This window comes from Spinacia oleracea, chromosome 4, assembly GCF_020520425.1.
Source record: "Spinacia oleracea cultivar Varoflay chromosome 4, BTI_SOV_V1, whole genome shotgun sequence".
Classification (NCBI taxonomy): domain Eukaryota; kingdom Viridiplantae; phylum Streptophyta; class Magnoliopsida; order Caryophyllales; family Amaranthaceae; genus Spinacia; species Spinacia oleracea.
This window is the reverse complement of record NC_079490.1, coordinates 63,946,763-63,957,776: the sequence shown is the minus strand read 5'-3', so window position 1 is coordinate 63,957,776 and position 11,014 is coordinate 63,946,763. Positions and strand designations below refer to the sequence as shown.

General features: G+C 31.8%; 1 long non-coding RNA gene across 1 annotated transcript; it reads right to left on the bottom strand.

Moving 5' to 3' along the window:
• Nucleotides 1-8,874: 8,874 nt before the first annotated feature.
• LOC130459567 (uncharacterized) lies at nucleotides 8,875-10,389 on the bottom strand. Its single transcript, XR_008919063.1, has 2 exons — nucleotides 9,791-10,389; nucleotides 8,875-9,072 (listed from the first exon to the last, which is right to left on the bottom strand). It is a non-coding gene; the product is annotated as an uncharacterized lncRNA (long non-coding RNA).
• Nucleotides 10,390-11,014: the final 625 nt, after the last annotated feature.

Below are 11,014 nucleotides of genomic sequence, written 5' to 3'. Positions count from 1 at the left end.
CAAGGATCCTGTGGAAGACTCCTTAGAACTTTTCTCACTTGTTATTCGGGAGTTATGATTTTCCCAAGAGATTTCAATTCATTGATTATGTTTGTAAAGCGAGTAATCATGTCTTGAATTATTTCAGAGGATTTCATGGTGAACAACTCGTACTGGTGCATTAAGAGATCGATCTTTGATCTCTTAACTTCGTTTGTTCCTTCATGAGTGACTTGGAGCAGATCCCAAATCTGTTTTGCATTCTTGCAGCCCATTACTCTATTATGCTCATTTGGACCTAGTCCACAGTGTAGAATTTTGACAGCCATGGCATTGAGTTCAAGCTTTTCATAGTCAGCTTTGTCAAATTCTGCAATTGGCTTGGGAACAGTTTCCTCAGAGGTATTCAGCTTAGTGACTTGGAAGTCTCCTACTTCAATAACTCTCCATACTTGATAGTTTTCAGCCTTGATGAAGATCTCCATCTGGTTTCTCCAATAAGAGTAGTACTTGCCGCTAAACATTGGAGGTCGCTGTGTTGAGTATCCCTCTTCCAGTTTCTCTGTAGTGTTCATTGCTTCAGAATCGTTTTTCCCGTCAGAGTTACCTGCAGTTTAAAGGGTTCTGGCTCTGATACCAATTGTTAGTTTCACAGAGTTCCTCAAGAGGGGGGGTGAATTGATATTTTACGGTTTTATAAAAATTAAACTACTAGGAACAGAAACAGTAAAATATACAAGCAAGATTTTGGAAAACTCTCTAGGCCCAATAGAGAGGAAAAAACCACGGCCCCTTTGGGGACTTAAACACATTCACTAATTAGGCAAAACAACTCAGTTTTTACAAACCTAATGTACTCGGGCCACAATCTGTTAATCGCCTCTGATTACAGATGACTAGGAACAACCCTCGTTGTTCCTTCCCTTATGGAAACAGTCCCTCAACTGCTTCACCTCACAGATCTCTTGTGAGATCTTCTCTCTTGCTCAAGTAAGCCTGACTCAGTCTTATCATACAATAACTCAACACTTTAATTGAAACGAATAGATATTAAACTAATACTAACACAAGATATAAAACCATGTAACAAATACTGCTCTATATGGGAACAGGAACAGACTCTCTAAAGATCGAGACTTTAAGGATGATACCTGAAAGCTTCCGGTTAATGTTAATAAGTCTGATAAAACTTTCGTGAAGAACTTGAGGTCTATTTATAAGAATCTAAGTGTTTACCCTAGATTCTAATTCAACACTGTTTAGGACTCTTTTCAAAAGATAGATTTTCGCAAATAACACTTTAAAACGCGTTTTGATAAAATCAATCTTTACGGATTTGAGAGTTGCACTTTAACTCAAATTCTCAAGAGTATAACCTCAAGTAGGATAGTAAATTCAGTTTTAAACTTCGACGCTATCTTTTGTAAAATAAAACTGATTTACTTTGTTTCAAGATATTACTTGGACTCTACGAAATACTATGTTCCCATACTAAGCTATATTTGAATTACACTGGTCTTATACCTTTCGACACTTATAAGACTTGCTTAGGCTTCACCCTTCTTGGTCCTTGATTTAACCTTTCCATACGCTTTGGACTTGTTTTCTTCATAGCTTCTCAGCTGGCATCTTTATATGCTATTCTTGCTACGAGCACTTGTGGCTTTATATTAACCTGTTCCTGACATTCCTTAGACAAACAGTCGTGAGTATAATTTAAGCTTTGTCACCATCAAAACTCAGGAATCAACAATTAGTTTAAACAAAGTAATGTCATACACTGGTTCGAAGAGTTGCCACTTAAGAATCAAATACACCATAAACCCTTATGACAAAGTGTATCATTAACCAAAATGTCTATAACAAAAATAAAATAGGTGAATGGTACAATTAGGTATGATTACATACGTTAATAATCGGCACGATGCCATACTAAAGCAATTGAATTCAAACTCGACAAACATAAAAAAAATGAGCGTAACAATTTTGGGAGAGAAACTAATTATGATCCATACATAAAATTTCAGTCAATCATAGCCATCGATTAACAAGATCAACGTCTTAAATCATCACATACACACCACAGACGGATCACCATCTCAACCATCCAATAATACTACAATCAACCACCCACAAAGTTTCAGTAGTCCCTTCCTCCCTATAAAGTTTGGCTCGGGTGGGCTCGACTCGAGCTCGGGTTCGGCTCGAGATCTTAACGAGCCAAGACTGAGCTATCCTAGACTCGTTCGAAAGCTCGTGAACAAACTCGAATTCTTTAAGAATAATAATTTTTACTACGTGAGACTATCCCACATTGGTTGATTGCAACAGACTAAAAGAGTTAGTGCTTATAAATTGAACTCATACTGCAATAATCATTCTATTTTTGGGCCATTTGAATTATTCTTTGCAATGGGCTTATATGATTTACCAACTTTTAAGAATATGTAAAACCAAAAAACTAAAAGTACATCATATATTCATATCATTGTTCTCCTCATCCAATTTGAACTCTCTGCGTCTGTCTCATAGTGCTGACAAGTTCCAAAGCCTTGCTACAAACCCTTTAATTATTGTATTGTAGGTACATTCATCTGAAGGAGTAAGGACATCCATTGTCTTCCATTCTCAGCAACAGTTCCTTGGCATCATTCAACAAATCATTTTTACAGTGCTTGTTTATATTGGAGAATACCATGTTTCACTCGATCATCCGCAACCGGAATCAAAAAGGAAATAATGATTCGCAAATTTGTTGTTGCACTTGCGTATATTGTAGGAGATATAACTAATAGTATATGAAATTAGAATGGCTTATCTGAAATTATGTCGTGGCGTGACACCAATCACTGCCCTAAAGTTGAATTTGTCCCGTTACACACACACGGGCTCATGGCAATTAACCCCCAAGGTTACACGACTCTTCATATCCGGTGTGAACAGATACGAAGATTGAGAACACCCTTAAACAATGCCCAAAACAATGGTAGATTTTGTGTTTTCATTTTGGAGAGATGAAGAGGTTAATTTTCTGTGTTCCCAGAGGAAGAATCAATAGCCTTTAAATAGGCCGAAACAATCAACAAGAATAGAAGGTTATTAATAGGTCATCAATTAGGCCATAAATGGAGGAAGCAATTAAAGTAATAATGGTCAACAAATCAATTATAATATAGTCTCCCACATCGCAAAGACAAGAAGAGGCCAAATATAATCACTTATAAACATAAATGACTACTCCCTCCCTCCCGGAATACTCGACCCGGTTTGACCGGCACAGAGTTTAAGGGACTTGAATTGACTTATTTAATTTAATAGGTAGTAGTTGATAATGGGATATTATTTTAATGTAGTTGGTGGGAGGTGGGTTAAGAGGTGGGGTTGGGGGAGAGTAGGGGCTGAATTTTTAATTATTTTTTGTATGGAGTAGGGGGTAGATGGGTTAATAGGGTGGAGTGAGAAATAATATAATACTAGTATAGTACCCGTGCGATGCACGATTTGTGATATGAATATTAAATTTGCATATCTAAACTTTTACTAAACTATAGCTATATATAGACAATTATCATCAAAATAGAGCTTATAGATAATCTTATTATTGAAACTAATGATGGATAGATTTGTTACTGCCTCATTTCTTATCTTATTTATTTAACAAATTCAAAATAAAATAAAATAATGGTACATAGATAAATTTACGTTTTTCCCCTTTCATAACCAATGTCAAACATAAATTTATTCTCATCCGTTCTTTACTTTGATAGTCATACCCACTTAATACTCCCCTGCCATCTACATCATTATCCGATCGTTTAACATTCACCCCACCATATACCTTATTCATCTAGAGATAACTTCAAAACGGGGTGGGCTAGTCCCTCAACACCTGTGTCTGCCTAAAATTCTCATCCCCATGCTCGTCACCACGATAGGTATGATACTCATCCCCGTCTAAGCCCCGTCTCGCGGACGGAAAATAAATTAACCCCCCTTCATCACCCGTATGTGTATCCACCCCGCAAGCCAAGCCCTAGACAACTGAATTCGGCATTATTTTTTGACAAGAGAGTTTTGACCTTTAAAACTTTAAAGTATTTCACAATTTATTTCTCTGATTACATTATACTTTGGACACATATAACGTATTAAATATTTTCCTAATTAAAACTAATGATGGATAAACTTTTTATTGCCTCATTCGGTGTCTTTTTTTATTAAAAACAGAAAACAAATAAAGGTACATAAACGAAGTTATTTTCATTCTCACTCATCACATGTGTTAAATCTAGCCCTAGAAAGCTGAACTCGACATTATTTTCTGGTAAGAAATATTTTAATTTTAAAACTCTATTCTAGAGTATTTGACAATTTGGTTGTCTGATTAGATTATACTTTGGACACATATAGCTTAAAGATATTCTCCTAATTAAAACTAATGATGGATAAAATTTATTATTACCCAATTTGGTGTTTTGTTTATTAAAAATAGAAAACAAATAAGGGTACATAAACAAAATTATTTTCATCCTCATGCATCACATGTGTCAAACCTTGCCCTAGACGGTTGGACCCGACATTATTTTTTGGTAAGAGAGTTTTTAATTTTAAAACTCTTTTCATAATTTGATAATCACTTACTGCACTATACTTTGGACACATGTACCTTATGGATATCCCCCCAATTAAAATTAATGATGGATAAATTATTTATTACCCCATACGATGTCTTATTTATTAAAAAAGGAAAAACAAATAAAGGTAATAAATAAAATTATTTTCATCTATTCAACACATGTGTCAATCATAGTGTTATTCTCATCAACCTTTCACTTCGATAGTCACACCTATTTAATCATTTTATATTTACACCATTACCCGATCACTTAGCACATACTCTACCATTGCCTTTATTCATCTAGTCATGACTTTGAGCCTGGTCGATGCCTCCGCACTAGTACTCGTCTAAAATTCTCATCCATATCCCTGTCACTCACAATGGGAAAGATACTCACCCTTACCAATCTCCTCATTAAAGGGTAAAAAATAAAACTCATCCTCGATCTATCCCCGACATGTGTATCCATTCTCGCCTCACACTCACCCCTGGACTAACATATTTATTTTTGTTTTGGTAAGAGAGTTTTGAATTTTAAAATTCTACTATAAAGTCTTCTACAATGTAAATGTCTTATTATAATAATTGAGTAAATAAACAAAGCATTATATTATGTACTCTCTCCGTCCAAATTTAATCGTTGCAATAGTCTTTTCACAGAGTTTTATGCGATAAGTTATTGTAATCTTATATATTATAATTTAATAGAAAAATAGGCATGTTGAGAGAGAGTAAAATTCCTTTTATAGAATCAAGTATAAGAACGACAAATCAGAGAGCGACATAGCTCCACATCAATTTCGTTATCCAAAATTACGCGCAAATATTTTTCATTAGATTACAATGTAAAATAAAGGCAAACATATTACCCATCAAATAATCAAATAATCAAATACAAATAAACTAATAATATAAAATGAAACTAAAAAACTCTTAAAAATATTTTTCGTTTAAAAAGGAACTACTAAATAAAAGGATACATAGAAATTTAAATTTCGAGAAAGAAAAAATACAAAGTTATTAAACAATTATTTTTTCAATAAGCATATTTTACACAACATTGATAAATGCTACTTCAAATATTGTAAAGGTAAATATTCGTTATACATATCCGCAGTCAACATAAGACACATATTTTAAATAAAAATTGACAATACATGCAATTAATCATTAATAAATTTAAATTCAATATTTTAATACATGCTAAGAGATGTTAAAATATTTTAAATAAAACGATGTTTTGGACAACCTAGTTAAAATATTTTTATTTTTTTTATTTTAAATAGATTATTGTCATATTGTAAATAAGTCTGTTTTTTTAGTTAATAATCTTGATTTATACATATTATATTTCAAGAATTAGCAATTATCGATCAACTTTAGCATTTTTAATATTAGAACTCTGAAATAATGCATTTGCCATTAATTAGCCATTATCGATCAACTGTTAACATTTTTTTCAAAACAATCTCATACTCTATTCCAATACCACTTATTATTAGTTATGAGTAAGAATTCATAGAATATTTTATTAGTATATCCGAACCCAAAACATAAAGATTAAGGTTGGTGAATCATAAGCGTTGTTGAAGATCATAATTTTGAATAAATCATAATATATAATAAGAGTTTGGTGCAGATGTCCAATATCGATACGGCTTAATACTTTAACAAATTATTCTCTCTTATTTGGAAAATGAATTATACTGGTATGTTATTATTTTCATTATTAAATTTTGAATAAGAATTTTGAACAATACTACGATATAAGGTCGTTCTATACTTAGGTGTAAAAAAATAAAAATAAAATATTAGCAATCTTCGCATGTGAAATTTATTGGGATGACCGGATGAGATTAAATACTTAGGCAATAGGGATACATATCATTTTGCAGTTAGTGTTCTAACAAAAAATATGTACTTCGTATAATTTAATATATAAGTTAAAAAATTCTTTATGGGTCATATTTTTGCGATGAGTTTATATTATTTTCTATTTAAAATATACTAACTTAGTATATACTAACTTACTAAATTATATAACTTATAAAATATCATTTTTCCGATGAGATTATTTTTTGCGATGAGATTATTTTTTGTTCTTAGTATATACTAACTTACTAAGTTATATAACTTAGTTTAATTTTCTAACTTACGTAGTATATATATACTAAATTGTATATAGATATACTAATTTTCTTGAAATCCGGTTGTTCCCAAAACCTAACAATCCTCACCTTCAATCTCCATGATTCTTTGAGGGGAGTGATGTCTTTTTAAGTTTTTATCATAGTGAATGCCATAATATTTAGTGTTAGTACTAATAATAGTTGTGTAGAAACTGATAATTTAACCTGGGAATGTGACTCATTTATATAGGGCTTATAATAATGTAGCATATTCTGTATATTATTATTATGGAATGTATTTTTTGCTTGAAGGTGAATTATGAGTAAATATCTATATAATAATAATCATCTAATATTTCATACCTTATATGTTGAAGAAGTTGAAAACATGTCGTATAAATTTCATCTCCCGAATATTCTTTGCTGACAAACTTTTGAAGAGCCGAAGATTTTACTGAAGATTTCACAGCGTTATACCTAGTGTGATATATTTTCAGCCTTATTAATATTTTGTTTTAGGTTGTTTCCATTATTATAGCCTAAAATATAGAATAATATGGCTATAAAATAGAATATTAGCCTTTATTATTTTAATATGCCTATTATCCTCACGTTTGACTAAGATGTGAATTTAATATGTTGCTTAATTTTGTTTCCATTGTTTTAGGGTTGTATATTTTTGCTCATGTGTTTTGTATGGGCTGCATCTGTTAATTACTTATGGGTTCTACATTTTATTAAACAATCTGATATATATCTATATGGGCCCTTTATGAGTTAAGTTTTTGGTAAAAAGATACACGTCGTGGGATATGCCCCATATATTTTTGGCCGACTGTGAAATATTACTTGCTTTTAAAAAAAAATTTAATCTATATAATATATTAAAAGAGAGCCAATCAATGAGTGACAAATGTCATCACCACATTGATTTCCTCTCTTTTAGTATATTATATAGATAGATAGATATATATGTTAAATTGTAAAACATTCTAAAAAGAATACGTAACAAATAAAGAGGAACGGAAGTATTTTTATACGATAGCCGATAGGAAACGTTTAGTGGAACACTCGATTAGATCCCGTGCACGCACGGATTTTGATATTTTCTTCACTAAATATTTAACTGAATATCTCCCAAACTACTGCATAGTTATAACATTTTTAACATACTCGTTTCAATTTATTCATCTAATATGCATATTTGAAATGTTAATATAACAATTTGACAAAATATTGAGTGATATATTTTCCATTATTAATATAGCGATTTGACCAAAATATTACAAATTGAGAATAATTATTATTACGTCGTATCTATTATTTCCATAATTTATAAACTAACATTTGCTTCCATACATAAATAGTTATTAAAAAAGGTGGAAAATAAAAATAAAATAAAACAAATACTCTTTTTTGGAAAAGTTGTTTTTGGCGGGAACAAATCGCACCAGGAATTGACACGTGTCATTCCTGATGTCTCTTTTAGTATATAGTAATAGATTGTTAGAATATTTCCATTTTTAGAAACAGGTCAAGTATTAAGGGACGACCCGATAAGAAAAACAGGTCAAATATTCCGGGACGGAGGGAGTAGTAGGTAGGGTGGATATAGCATCAAATATTACTATATTTGGGCCCAACAAAGTTTAATACTATGGATCTGTTTTGGCGTTGAACACTAGTACAAAAAAGGGCATAGAGTACTGTTGAAATACACTTTACAGGACGCCTTAGAGGCGTTCTCCAACTCAGCGCACTATAAAGTTTATAAAACGGGTAAAAGAAGCGTTTTATATACCTAGACATAAAGTACAGTGATAAGAGATAAGCGTCCTCTATTCCCTTCCTAAAATCAGAAAATGAAGAAGGAATATAGAACGGTTAACGTACATAACCGTCTCTTATACTCTATAATAAAGCGCGCCTTCTGTACATAACCGTCCTCTATTCTTCCTATTAAATATTGACATACAAAACACCTTCCGTACATAGACGTACTATATACAAAAGAAGAATAGACGGGTTGCTTAGATAACCGTTCTCTGTTCTTCTTCTTCTTTTTTTTAAGAAAAGTAGTATTTTTTTAAATAACGAATTACCTAGTAGATGAAAATTTAAGACTAAAATTACGGATCCAGTAAAAGATTAAAGAAAAAAAATTCTCTAATTTCCAAATACAAACTGTTATTATTAACATTGCGTTACATTTCCCAAAAATGAATTAAGTCATTGATATTTTACGAAATATATCTATCTTACATTTACAACTTTCAGTACAAAATACCAAAATTACAAGGAAAAGAAGAAAAAAATAACACTTCTCGCCCATATTTGACTTCTTTCCTGCAACAATGAACAAAGGAAAAATTACATCAGACATCGCAAGGAGAAAAACAAAAATTAGAAACTAATGTTATTGAAATCGAAACCCACTAATTTTTTACCAGATTAACAACATGCAAACTATAATCAATATCAATCATGTCCACATTAGGTGGACTATTCATAATTTCATGAATATCATCACATATTCAGCAGAGTAATAAGAATAGATGAACAAAACAAAACTATCTAAATCATATATACTATTTACAACACTTGCTTATTTAGATCAGCGACTAAACACGGCTTATCATGGAATCGGTCCAATCATGGATCAATAACTGTTAATTCTAATCCTTCGTGCATGCTATACAACAATGCATTGATTCAATTGGATATGGAGTACTGCAATGGCTCATCGACTGTAAATGTTGGATGTGTTTTGCATAGGAGCAGTAAGAAGTAAATTTTTAACACCATCCTTGGTTATCAATTCAGTATACAAAATTCACCAAAATACGAACATAAAATTCATATGTAATAGCAGTGAAAAAAATTAACAATTAAATTCCCAAATTGCAGAACATGAGATACCGCAATTCTTAAAAACTAATAAGGGGTATCATTAAAATACTTAAGAGATACAAATGGAAAATAGAACAAAAATTCGAATTTTAGGGGTAAAAAGTACAAGCAATGATCCCACACATAATTACTCATACATGAAACAAAGAGATACCTGATGTTAATAATACACGCGGACGAGTATGAATGATGTTGATTTTTCCAAAGAAGGTTAAAGGAAGAGTGAGAAGGGATCAGTGCACGCACATTTGCTTCAAGAAGAATGAAAAATTCCATAGAGGGGATCAAACTGGAGGAGGCGGCTAGAGGGAAAGATGAGATGTAATTGTAAAGCTAGGTTTTTAATGTATATATCTTCTACTTTATTTTTTTTGACGGGATGTATCTTCTACTTAATACTCTGTATCTAGATGTAGAATATAATACGGTTATCGTTGTAACCGTTTTACATTTAGCAAAATATATTAAATTGTTTATTCAAATTTTTTATTTTTTTTGGATACAAGTATATAAAACAGTAAGGTAGTGAACCATTTTATATTCTTCCCCTCTCACAACAGTTGGGTAAGAAAGGCGTTCTATATAAATGTGCAAAACGCTTATCTAACTTGACCGTTCTCTATTCCGCGTTACGTATACCTATTTTTGTAGTAGTGGAATCTAGTTTGATTTGGGTCGAGTAGATTTGGGTCTAGTAATAGAATATTTGATTTAAAGTCGAGCCACCAGTTTTAATGTTATGAGCTTATTTTCCCAGGCTCGTTAAATTTTCAGCTCGAGCTGAACCGAGCTTGAGCTCAATATCCAAGGCTCGTTGAGCTTTAAGCTCCTGTCGAGCCTAAGGTTAGAAGTATCGAGCACGAGTCAAGCTGCCTAAGTCCGGTCTTGGCTTGGCTCATTAACACCGCTAGTTACAATCTCCCTAACATTTTTGTATTTATAGACAACTTAATAATAAGTGTGCTTGTTATTATTTGTATCAAAGGTACTCTATTGTACATTGTAATTATAAAATATGCAAATTTACATTTATGAGTAGTGAACATAGAATAATTAAGTAATTATAACCTTTTAAGTAATTAAAAAGTAAAGAAAAGTGAGGTTAATAAAATTGGATTATCAATTCAATATTTCATTTTGGATAAAATTGGAAAAATAAGTTATTAATTTAAGTAAAAATAAACAAATACATAAATTTGAGTAATTAAAAAAGTTCAAGTTAAAATTAAGTGGGGTCGGATATAAGTCGGGATAAAACCAAGTCGGTTAATGCTAGGTCGGTTAGATAATAATTCATGTCAAACCAAATCGGGTCAACTCGGTGTCGGTTAAATAACATTTCGGGTTAAATCAGATACTTACCGGGTCAAATCGGTGT